Genomic DNA, 13,467 nt, shown 5'->3' with positions numbered 1-13,467 from the left:
GGTAAGCCGTCGATTAAGCCGTCGTTATCGTCCGACGGCGTAACCGTCGGTGTAGCCGTCGGTAATACCGACGGCCTCTAAACCGCCGGTTAAAACCGCCGGTTAAAACCGCCGGTATAGGTCATTTTTCTTGTAGTGACAATGGCTCGTAGGTGTCTATATTTCCTACCTATTGATCATCTCTGGTTACGAGGGAATAATATATTTGGCTGCCATTGAGTGGTTGTTGATTGTAAGGGTGATGTAAAATTCATTGCCTTTTCTACAACAGCTTCGTAGGGACTTGTAAGCATTACCGGCCTTTCGTTGCTATCTATAGATGAGCTACATTGAATAAAACCTCTGGCATCATTTGCATATGTAACCATTATACATGCTACCAATATATATTCTTCGTTATAACCCTAATGCTTTGACTTGTAAGCAAGCTACGACACACATAATGAATCTCCTGCAACAGCCCGTAGGTATTTGCACTTACTACAACATCCTCTATGTTTGCTTCAAGACAACACATCGTGCATGTGACGGGTTCTTGATTCTTCTGTAGCATATCAAACTCTTCTACTTGTTGGAGACTCATGTATTTGTATGATGTTTGATTGGCGCTTATCGTGAGGGGGTTCTTGCAATCATTGCATATTGCTAGCCACCACTCGTAGGCATACTATTGTGCATACGACGAATCTTTCATTTCTATCAGCAGAAACAGTGCAACATTACATGTTCAATTTCTTCCCACCCGAGAGCTCAATGTTGTGACTCTACCTAACCTGGCGTTGTGGCACTCACAGGGCAATTTTGATACCTTGGGATTCTCCTTCTCCAACCCAATTGTTACTCACTTAATGTTTCCTCAAACACTCTAGGAATGATAATTACAAATTAAATTAAATACAAATATGCATTTAATTTAATTAATCTTGATTACCTAAATGATGAAACATCGAACATTACACAATGTCAGTGCAAATTGTTATAGCTTGGAGGGACTCATACATATTCATATAATCAATCACATGCATAGTTCCTTCTTTTAGGATCAATAATTGGTTATGTATATATTTGCCATGAAACCTAGGAAAATATTTGGCCTTTAAAATTTCTTTCATCTCAACTCATTTTTATTAGCTTCTATTATTCCTAAGTTCTTTGGTTAGGATATTGGTCCAAATAAATTTTAGCATACCCTATAAGTTTCATTTCAGCAAAATTTATGCACTGATAAACAACCATACTTACATATAAAAAAAATATTTCAATTAGGTTAACTAGTCTATAAATATATTAGGATCATGCATTTTATCAAAAGTAAGGACTTCAATTTTTATTTTGGAACAAGGAACATCAAGAACCCTAAAGTCTTGTTTAGATTAATGTCATTGTATTGAAAGTCATGTAAGTTGATCATTCCTAGGTTCTAGCTCTATTGGTTGTGAAACTTAATAGTTAAAATTTATGGTTGGTTTTGAAGAGTTTGAAATATATTTTAAAACATATTAAACTTTTCATGAATATCATCCAATTTTCTTTTTGTGGTTTGACAAAAGTTGCTTATATTAGTTTGAAGTTCTTCAAAATGATCTGCTGGCACCTTTAGGTTGTATGTTGGAGATGCAAGGCATGGTTACTATATATTAAATAATAATGAATGATCAGAAAAAATGAGAGGGAAAAGTTTTAGATGAGAGAGAGACCAAGAGAGAGAGAGAGAGAGAGAGAGAGGAAAATATAACATATATGTGCAGTTAGAGTAAAATTGAGGCTAAAAGAATTTATAGGAGGTGAGGGGGGTTGCAATACTACTTACATCCCAAGTTCTCCTAGATAATTTAGGTATTTCGACAAAGTCCTTTTTAGTCTAAAAAGTATGGTGTTTAGCACAATACATTCTAATGCATGAAAAAAAATTAATGAATTTTACAAAGGAACCAATCCTTTCAAATATTAATAGATACCAATGCACTGAAAATCAGATCGGACAATGAACTAGGAGAGATTAGCCATTCGATAGTTTGATCATGGTCAAATCGGATGACATAATAAATATTTATTATATTTAAATATCATTTGTAATTATTTTGCAAAAAATTGAGCATAATCGTAATGTGAAGCATAAAAAACAATAAATAAATTTAGTAAATTCAAATTTAAATACATTTATGTTTTGAGCAACTGACCTCTTTGTAGTCATAATTTGAAATATGAAATCGAAATTTCTCTTGAGATCTTAGAGTTCCAACCTCCAACTAGTGAAGCTTCGAAAATAAAATAAATATAAGATAGTTAATATAATTGTAAACTTGATATAAAGTAAATAAGAAAAACATATTAGTATACTTCACTTGAAGATATCTCCAATTATAAAAAGATTTTGACATATTATACAAACTGATAACAAATATATATATATATTCATGCTAGAGAGATGAAGTTAACAATGCTTATCTTTCTCAATTCAAAATGTCCAATAATTTCACAACAGGAAAATAAAAATATCTTCTAAATTTGCATCACTAAAACTATCCCCATATGTTAAGTCTCTAAGTTCGCTTCACCAAAATCTTCAAACCCAAATGCATCTAAATCATTGAAGCATATTGTACCATCTTCATCTCCTTCATTCTCTAAATCACCTTCATCAACAAATAAGAAACATAAAATAAAACTTTATATTTTATTTTATTTAAATTATATATTCATCACTATCAACTTACTAGGTCTTGGCGGAGTTAATGGTATGTTTTGTTATTCAATAGCTAGCATTGCATCCTCTTTGTATATCTTTGTATCCAAGTTCTCTAAATCAAGTTTTGACATTATTTTATGATCAAGTACTCATAAATCTACCATTTCACCATAGGTGTAATCCAGAGGATCATAAATTTTTTTAAGTTGAAACCTAAAAAATGGAATAACTTTAACCACTATCACTACAGGAAAATCACGTACTACCAGCAGATTTTTGGTAGAAAATTGTTAAGTTTCTGGTAAAAAAATTTTCTCCTGTAAAGAAACAATAAAAAAGCCGTACCAAACAAAACCTATGTTTTGAGTGAGTGAGCTTGTATGGCAGAAAAATAAGGCAGATGGGCTAAAGAAAAAACCTATAGAGAATTTCATAGAAATTAAAAAAAAAATCCTTAAAAAAATGATAAATTGATTTTTTAAAATCAAATTTTATATTTTTTTGGATCAATTTTTGTAGTCTAAACAAAGATTATAGTCATATGGAAGGAAAAAATGATTAAAGAGTGTGTGTGTCAATTTTAAGTAGAATTTGATTTTGAAAATATATTAACCTTGAAACAAATATATATATATATATATATATTTATATATATTATTTAAATCCACCGAAAAATCTGCTTGAAAATTAGTCAGAAATATTTCAGCATTATTCGTCGAAAATCTGTCAAAAATTCGCAGATAATGACCGATTTTTCTGCAATGTTTATTTTAATATAGTATGACATTTGTGCATACATATTAATATACTATAAGATTATACCTACTCTTTAAATTGAGATTATACAAAATATATACGTACTAGATTGTTGAGCCTTTGATGCTCTAAATGATTGTATCTCTTTGAGTGAATTTATTTAAAAATATTCAAATTTCTTTCACATACTGATGATGACGATGTTTGGCTTAAAATTCTTATAGCTCAATTCTACAAATTTTGAGCACTTGATCCAAATATCTTCTACCACTTATCTTGAGAATGTCAAGTTAGAAAGTTTAGTGAATAGGCATATTTATAAATAAAAAATATAAGCACATGTTGACATTAAAAAGAGAATTATCATGTTGCATTTCTTTTATCATTGTTAGAACAATTAATTTTCCAAAGCTTTATAGGCCATCATAAAAAAATCTGACCTCATTTATTACAAATGCGAGCTTAGCAAATATCCTTATTTTTAAGTAATTCAACAAGACCTTACCTAACTTCTGGCTTGTGATAATAGTTCTCTTTGCCATGCTGAAAATGAGGATTCATAAAGCATGCTGCTACGTGGATGTTTTGTTGCAATTGAGTATCCCATATTCTCTTTATTTTAAAACTTCAAAATCCAAAATAATTAAAACTCCCTCTTTTCCCTTAGAGGTTTTTGGATATATTGGAATCTATGTAAACTTAGCTAGTGATTAATGCTTGTAGGTCATGTTTGTGTTCATAGAAACTTTTTGAAGTTATGAAGGTTTTTTGCGAAATGTGTTGCTCCTGGACATATGATCTCCTTCTAACGTGGCTTTTTTTTTAAGTTGTTGGCACAAGAAAAATGGCACGAATGTATGAATCCCGTTTTGCAGCTGTAGGATTCCATTTTCCTTAAGTCAGATTGGAATTAACCAGATTTCCCCTGAGGGTAGTGTCAGGGTTTATAGATCTGTGGTTCTTACTTCCTATGAGCGCAAGCACTCATAGTTAATTACCCCTCTTACTACGTAAGAGAGAACTCTCGATTAAGGATGAAATAATTTTTTTAGTTAATTTTAGTCTCAATAGTAGCGAAAATGGAGGTAAACCCAATCAAGATCCTATGGTTCCGTCGTCCCGGGTATATCATAGATTTCAGTCTACCAACACTAACAATCATTGACCGTAGTATCCAGGGAATCTAATTAGCAGCCATGGGTTGCCTCCTCTCAGGTATCCCGAGTAGACTGAAGTGTTTAGGTGTGGATTTTAATTTAGTTTAGTTTGGATTGGGGCTTATGGCTTCCTTAGAAGTTGCCCAAGATTTTTATTTGGAATGGGGCTTACTGCTCTATTTATGAGTTGCCTAAAGATGTGTTGAGTTTGGGGCTTACTACTCCAGTTAGGAGTTACCCGCTCATTTGTTTAGTTTGGGGCTTACGGCTCCAATTAAGAGTTTCCCGTTAATTTATTAAGTTTGGGGCTTACGGCTCCAATTAGGAGTTGCCCGTTAATTTATTTAGTTTGGGGCTTACGGCTCCGATTAGGAGTTGCCCGTTAATTTATTTAGTTTGTGGATTACGGCTCCAATTAGAAGTTGCCCGTTAATTTATTTAGTTTGGGGCTTACGGCTCCGATTAGGAGTTACCCGGAGAATTTCAGTTGGATAGGTCTTATGGCTTCCTTAGAAGTTGCCTAACGGTGGGTCTTACGACCTAGCCTTGTAAGCTAAGCGGCCTAAGTTGTGGGTCTTACAACCTAGTCCTTTAGACTAGGATGCCCAAGAATTTTTATTATTTGGGTAGGACTTATGGCTTCCCTTAGGAAGTAGCCTAATGGTGGGTCTTACGACCTAGCCCTGTAAGCTAAGCGGCCCGAGTTGTGGGTCTTACAACCTAGTCCTTTTATACTAGGATGCCCGGGTGAGGGGTTTAGATTTGTGTTATCACCTAAACATTTCCCTCAGAGGTCGGACTTACGACTTCTATTAGAAGTGGCCGGAGGTTTTAATTGGGGTTTAGGAGTTAGGTCAATTTTACCTAAAACTTTCCCCTAAGATCGTGCTTACTGTTTTCCTACAAAAGTTGCCGGGTAACGGGTCTTACAACCAAGTCCTTATAAATAAGGTTGCCCAAAATTTTGAATTTGATTGTTTAAGTGGATAATAGTTGTTTGAAACTAGACCACCGTGGTTTTCAGTTGGTTGTTTGTGATTTTGATATTTCAGAGTTTTAACACTAGCATTAATGTTTGAGTTGTTCTGTTTTGTGCTCGTAGTCTTTTTCCCACTACAATAGTCCACCACTCTACCTGTTTTTAGCACTTGTGCTTTACTAGTTTTTCGTACTTGGCTTTCTTGCTTTTCCAGTATTTCATTCTAAATGTCGTAGCTTATATTTCTTAGCATTCATTCAATTTATTTATGTGGTATTGACTCTTGATTTGTTTGCTCGTAGGTGTTCGTAGTCAGTAGTTGCTGCAGTCAGAGCTCATAGTTGCAGAATATAGAGCCCAAAGATAGTTGCAAGAACTCGTACGAGAGGGACTTTGGAGAACTTGCAGAAGAATTCAGTTTGAGAGTTTTAGAGAGTTTGTACAGTTTGTGAGAGCTTGTAAGTTGGAGAATTGGTGAGGATTTTTTTTGAGAGTTTGAGAGCATGTATATGTCAAATAGTGGACAACATTCTTCCTTCCCTTTTTTTCATTTTATTCATTGCATTTTTATTTTTTTATTTTTTTTTAATTTCTCACTTGATTAATTAAAATAATTAACAAATAAATATATTTTTAAATTTCAGTGCTCTCAAAAAAATTAAATAAATCTTGAATTTTAAAACTCTCAAAATTTGAAATTATCGTATTTAGTATTTTCTTTAAAAAAGGCTCCCGTATTTTGAGACTCATTGATTTTAAATGACTTTATATTTTTCTTTAAAACAATCAATCAATTATTTTGATTAATTTTAATTAATAAAAAATTTTATTAATCAGATATTCAAATTTAATTTCTCCAAAATTGTTCCAAAAAGTTCAATAAAATTTTCTTGAATTTTTGGCAGCCTCCCGGCGTCACCTCCCCACCGAGGGAGAAATCGGGACGGCACTACCGTAATTCTTCCTACCCGGACCTAAAGTCGACGGCGTATGGTCTTCGATTTCAAACCATCTCACCAGGATCTAAGATCGACTACGTGAGATCTTCGAATTGTAAAACCATCCGCCCAGATCTAAGATCGATGGCGCGGGTCTTCAATTTTAAAACCATATGCCCGGATTAAAAATTAACGGCGCAGGTCTTCAATTTCAAACCATCCTCAGGCGGGTCGGTCGGTTTTGGTTTGCTGGTGTTGACCGGTGGGGTCGATCGGAGAAGGAACGGAAGGAGCGACGCGTGAAATCTTCTCGACCTCCTGTGAAGCAACAGAGCCGAACAACAACGATGGAAGGAGAAGATGAACGGCGAACCCTAGACGCTTGTGTGAAGCAACGAAGTCGAACATCGACGAGGGAACCGAATGAGCATACACAAAATTCCCATCTTCAGTTCTCCCCTTTCTTTTTATCGTGAAGTAATAGTTATAACGCGAAGGTATGTGTGGTTTTGGCAAGATGGGGCCGGCGTGGAGTTATGTCGGTTGCTATGATTTTTTTTTTCTTGTTCTAATTTTTTTTATACAGTCAACATGAGTATGCAAGTATATAGATATAATTATAAGAAAAAAATATTACTAACAATGCTTTTATTGCTAGGTCCTCTATGAGAGTCATGCTGCTCATGTTTTTCAAAATTAAAGTCATATAATGTACAATATAAGGTAACTAATAGATTTTATTGAATCTTTCATAAAACATCTCACATAATTTCTTATAATTAGTAGCATTATAAGTAACTAATTGAACAACACTTTATGGATATACCCACTCAACAACCCCGAATTGTAAATAAAGAGCAGAAATTTGCATTATCTTTAATGATGTCTGAAGCATCAACTGGTTTCAAAGAAGATACACCACATGAATAATATATCAAAAAAATTATTAATGTTATGCTCCTACTATCAGTTCATCCATCAATCATGAGAGTACAACCTGTTTCTTTCAAAGTAGGTTTATAATTATTAATAAGTAACTTGTCATAGCCCAAAACACCCCATCAAGAACGTAGGGTACAATAGAGAAAACATAAAATTATTCAACATTTAAAATATCATTGCTAAATATATTCAAACCACATTTCACCATATTCCTCTATAAAATTGAAGCATCTAAAAATATCTTATTTATATCATACATATATAATTACATAACTACTAAGAATCTCAAAATATTATAATAATAAGCAACTAATATACCTTTGCTACATACCACTTACCCAACTATACAACAAAATATAAATTTTTATATTGATGTAAGGTTATTCTGCTTCCACCCTATCCTTGCCCTTTCAGATAAAAATAGTTAGAATAAAAAAATTGGTGAGCTATGAAGCTAAAAAAATATAATTCTAATAAAAAATTAAATGATAGTATGATGAACAATATGATTGTATTCATAATTGAATTAAACTCATTTAGTAATTTACAAAAATAAATAAAAATATATACAGATTCATAGGAATTAATAATAATAGTAAGTATGGCACAATACAACAGTCATACACATATCATGTCCTTTAATGATTATAATATCACATTTTGCACTTACACATATATGAATCTTGCATTTTCTTTGAAGCATGTAAATAATATCATAATTTTCTAGTTGAGGTTCTGGCCATATATATAACATAATGTTAGATTTTATAACTTTATAATAATATTCAATGGAGACTTGCAGGTAAAACTTGGCATTATTGTCATTAAACTATATTGAGATCTTAATGCCTCCATGAGGGTCCATTTTGCCCAACGGAGTCCCTTTTGGCCCGTCTGCGTAGGTATTATAATATTTCATTGAAAACCCTCAACTAATATGATAATCATTAGACTTTACATTTTTGCACTCATATTTTACTGGGAATTTATGCTTCATTGCTTAATATAAAAGATATATTTATATAATACTTTCATAAGTAGAAGAAGAAAGTAGTACATAGCATGCTTTTCTTTTAAAAAATGTTGTCAATTAAAAAACCATTTGTGTAATCATGTGATAGCTCAATTTAAGTTTGAGCAAAAAAAATTTATATGTAGTTCATATCTAAATATTTGATTGTAAAGCCACTCAATCAAAATTAAAGTAATTTTATTGCTTTTTACCCTTCATTTTTTATTAATTGTAAATGTATATGGGTATAAATACTAAAATTTACTTTTAAATTAAAATTAAATTTCTTACGCTCATGATGAGTCACCTCCTTGATTCCGACACTATGTACCTTTTTTCGCTTGTAAATCACCTACACATTCATAGTTCTCTAATCCCACAATTTTTATAATTCAATTTTTTCAATTAATTGAATATAATCACTTTTACCTAAAATAATAATTTCACCTAAACCTCCCCTCTGTATATACCGGTTGAATTCCTAAATAACAATTAGGTATATTTTCCTTTAAACACTACCAATATTTAAAAATCTATAATAAAAATTAAAATGCTCGCCTCTTCTCTCTCCCCCATGCTATTCTCTTCTCCCTTCTTCTTCTTCTTCTTTTTCCACCGAAACAAGCAGCTCACCCTCACCGAATTCTTCCCTTGCTTCGAAGGCTCTCCTGCACCAACTGAACTCCTTCAGTACAATAAAACCAGTACACTATGCTTTTGCTTTAGAGGATCCCGCAGAACCTGGCTAATGGAATTCGAACGAGAGAGGCTTACATTACAAGGCTATAATACTAATGCTTAAAACCTTCCTAGTCGCTAATTTCATCATCAACGATTGCATGCTTCCTGAAGTGGACGACTTAGTGGAGTTAAAATAGGAATGTGTCTTAGTGTTGTGTTAGTGTTTAATTATACCTTAATTAATAGAAATATTAATACTTACTTAATAGTAAATCTAATTAGTGCTAGTGTTTAATTGCTAATTAAATGTTAACAATAGTTAACAATAAATTATTAATTAATAGTTATTTAATCATTAACACTAAGTTAATAATTAATAGAAATTATTAAGAGTAATTAAAAGGGCAATAGCTTATTAATTAATCATAATTAACTTTTAACAATAATTAAAAGGAATTATAATTTAAACTTTGAGGAAAAGTAAACTTATAGGGAATTTTCATAGAAGTTAATCTTTCGGGCATACTTTGATTAAGAAAAAATTTGTATTTTTGTGTTAAATTTTTGCACGAGTATTACATAATCTATACTCCTCTTTATAATTCTTAAGTAGGTTAACTGTCATGTTGTAATAAGAGGGGAGCTTATAACTAAGACCTATAGTAGCGATGCTATCCATAATTTTCTGTGCATATATTGAATATAAAATGTTAAATGGGACACAATAATCAAAAAACTATCTTGCTAAAGTCATATATATATGCATGATGAATTACTTTCTTAAATGCAAATACACTTTTAATTGAAGGTTGAGAACTTGGTTCAGTTATAGCAGTAAAGAAAGCGTCAACATCAACAAATTTTTTTTTTGCCCTTTAATAAGTTCCTATATATTTGCTTTTGAAGATTGTAATTTAGGTAGAGAAGAAGAATTGTTTCCTTCCTCTACTTTAACATCTACAGGAAATAATAAACTTTCCACTTCCTCTTGTCCTTGTTATTTTCTTTTTGTAATTTCCTTCAATTTGATAGCAAACATCACGTGGGACCTTTTTGCAGGCAGTTATATTCCCCTTAACTCATGCTGAAGGTTATTTTATTCTATTTATTTCTCCTCCCTTGTATGCAATACTATAATGCAAATGTTTGAACAACTTTTTTTCATCAGCTCCTCTAATTCAGTGAAATGATTCCAAATAATGTTCACTTTCTCATGAATATAATTGTAAGCTGTACTATGAGTAGTGGGTGTTTCCATTCTAATATGATTAATTAAATGAAACCATTAAAATTCTTACAATCAAATAAATATGTTACATAAGTTGATCTGAACTCACTCCATTATTTAACATATAAAGATTTGTAAACATAAACAATAAACAAATATTTAGATCTATGCATTTGAACTCATTCCCAATCCTTCAATTATAGTTATGCAAGATTTTGCATTATGACGAAAGCAATATGATTTTGAGATTTGTAGGCATTTATTTGGGACACTCATGCTGGTGATTACATTTTTGTGCAAAAGGGTTTTGGGCTCATTTGGTTGCTTGTAATTAGAACAATTATTTTAAAAAATCATGATTTCATTTTCATTCATTTTATGTAAAGATAAAATCATCACATTTGGGAGATTTTGAAGGCATTTGTAGAGTTCAAAATAGATATTTATTTTTATTAGTAAATAAGTAATCATTTTAGGATAATTATGTTAAATAAGGAGATCAAATATGGTTATATACCGTAAATCTACTATGGATATAATTTTTGTGAAGAGATAATTAATAAAAAAATAGAGAACAAAAGAAGATTTTTCAAATGTTCTTATTAGTGTTAAGAATGAATACAATAACAATTAGTTTTTAGTGCATCATGAATTAAATTAAAATGAAACAAAAAATTTGTTGGCATTTATTTGACCTACAATGGCAGGCATCAAATATGTATATTTAGAGTGGAAGGGGTTGTTGCACCAAGTTCACTTCATATTGTTGTTATTAGGTAGCAATGATCATTGCTTTTCTATTTTTAAAGATTGAATCTGTTAAGTGCTAGCCATATTGGGAAGATATACTAATAATATTTTGCTATATCTATTATTATTGGGAAGCAATCTAGATGAGTTTAAGAAGGCAAAATCAAAGAACAAAATGTTGGCGCCTTTTAAATCAAAGTTATATGCATTCAATATACCAGATAATCATGAAAAATAAAAAAAACTAGAGAGAAAATTAGGTTTCCAAAAAGCTCACATTCCATGATTTTAACTTAGAAGAAGATAGGATAAGGGAGTGATGCCATAAAGGAACACTGTCTGTGCCGGGGTGGAGCTTCGTCACAGTTGTAGGCTCGTAGTCATTTGTCGAATTTGCAAATGAAGAGGAGATGCGAGCGGAGAGGAAGGAACAGGAACTTTGTTCGAATGAAATGAGGTTATATGTTATGGCCTTATGGGATTGGAATAGGAATTTAGTTTTTTTTTTTTTAATTTAAATTTTGATATGGACCGCTTGATTTAAAACCAACGGCTTAGATTTTGATCTACTTAAACCACACATTTTTGGAAAATCGGTGCTGGTTCTCCGGTTTGACTGCCGGCCCGAGAGGTTTCTTACAATCCCGATTTCATGTGTGTCTAACTAGCCGGCCGGTTGGTTCACAGTTCTATCGTTGAAATGGCCAGTTCAATCTGATTTAAAAAAATATGATAAATACTCAATGTATTTAAATTTTAAACGACAACAATAATATAATTTCTAGCTATCTTGTCTAAATTCTTATTTAAGGAAATGCTTTATTTGTACAAGACACCATTTATATTTAAGGAATCTTAATAAAATTTTAGGTTATAGTAGGTTCTCACAAATGTTAAATTAGGTCTTTTTGGTGTTTGTAATACTTAGATAAACAAAAATTCATACAACTAACGTTCAAATTTTTAATATTTTTTTAAAAATAAATTACCAGAAAAGAAAATTTAAAGCAATGGCATAACAATACTATTTAGATAAACAAATTTTTAATATTTGCAGGGTACCTCAAATTCTTCAAATCAGGAAAAAATTAGATCATTTCATTTTTTATTTAAATTTCTGCCATAAGTGGCATATGCATTCAAGCTCCTTGACCAAGAATTCTTTGGAGCCCTCTGCTCTGATACTTATATAATATAGTGTATATAAGATTTTTATGTTGAAGGAAGTGACTTGATTAGTGTCCTCTCATAATAGCGATGAAATGGTTTTTTAGGGGGTGGTGAAATGAGAAGTCAAGTTTTTGGACAATTTTAGATTTGAAACTTCTAGGCTAAAAATAGATAAGGTTTCCTTGTAGAAAAATAATGAGAAGCTCTAGATCAAAGGTTTGAGATGTTAGGGAACTAATGGTTGTATTTTTTGGATTTAGACCAGTGGTTGAGGAGTTATGATATTTTAATTCAGTTGCTCACTACAAGAAATTGACTCTCTCTATATTATAAATTTGACTATGATATACTAAATTTATTGGGGAGTTGAGGGATTGTAAGGTGATAAGAGATGTGTGGGGATATTTAGAAGAATTTTGGAGAGTTTAGATTTGTTTTCTAAGACACTCCGCACCATTGGCAACAAAGTTGCTATTTTTTGTGCTCCTGTCGCTCTTAATTATAATTTTGTATGAAAATATAGTGACAGTGATAGTCTTCCTTCATCTTTTTTGTCATTATTAGAGAAATATGGTGATGGAATTTTGCACACATAATTGTAATTTTTGTAAGTTATTTATATATTAATGCAAATGTACATTTAAAAAAAAAAATCAAATATATTTTCAATATAATATGTTTTATTTACATTGCATTTCACTTAAAGTGCATTATATTTTAGCTTATCAACAACTCCTTAGTAAGATAAATTAGAAAGATTTACATGCATATCACTTTATTTTATGCTATTTACATATCTAACATTCAAAACTTTAATATTACATTCATACCACTCATATCACCATAAAAATTTTAATATTTCATTCTATGCACTCATATTTGTTTATGAGTGATAAACAAAATTTTAAGTATTAGATATGTAAATAGTATGAAATAAAATGATATGTATCTGAATCCCCGAGAAATTATTACATGTGGTCATCGGATATCATCTTGAAACAAATCAGGACGCACCACAACATTTTTATTGTGTACTAATACTATATACTGCTATATATCAGATGACATAATGCATCCTTATTGACCTTCGAAAAATCTGATAATCGTACTTAATAATTTCTCTATTTGGTAAATGCTAATGGTAGCAAAATTGAGGATTATTTCT

The sequence above is a fragment of the Dendrobium catenatum genome, unplaced genomic scaffold (assembly GCF_001605985.2).
Source record: "Dendrobium catenatum unplaced genomic scaffold, ASM160598v2 fragScaff_scaffold_314, whole genome shotgun sequence".
NCBI lineage: Eukaryota > Viridiplantae > Streptophyta > Magnoliopsida > Asparagales > Orchidaceae > Dendrobium > Dendrobium catenatum.
The sequence above is the reverse complement of the archived record's forward strand: the minus strand, read 5'-3'. Positions refer to the sequence as shown.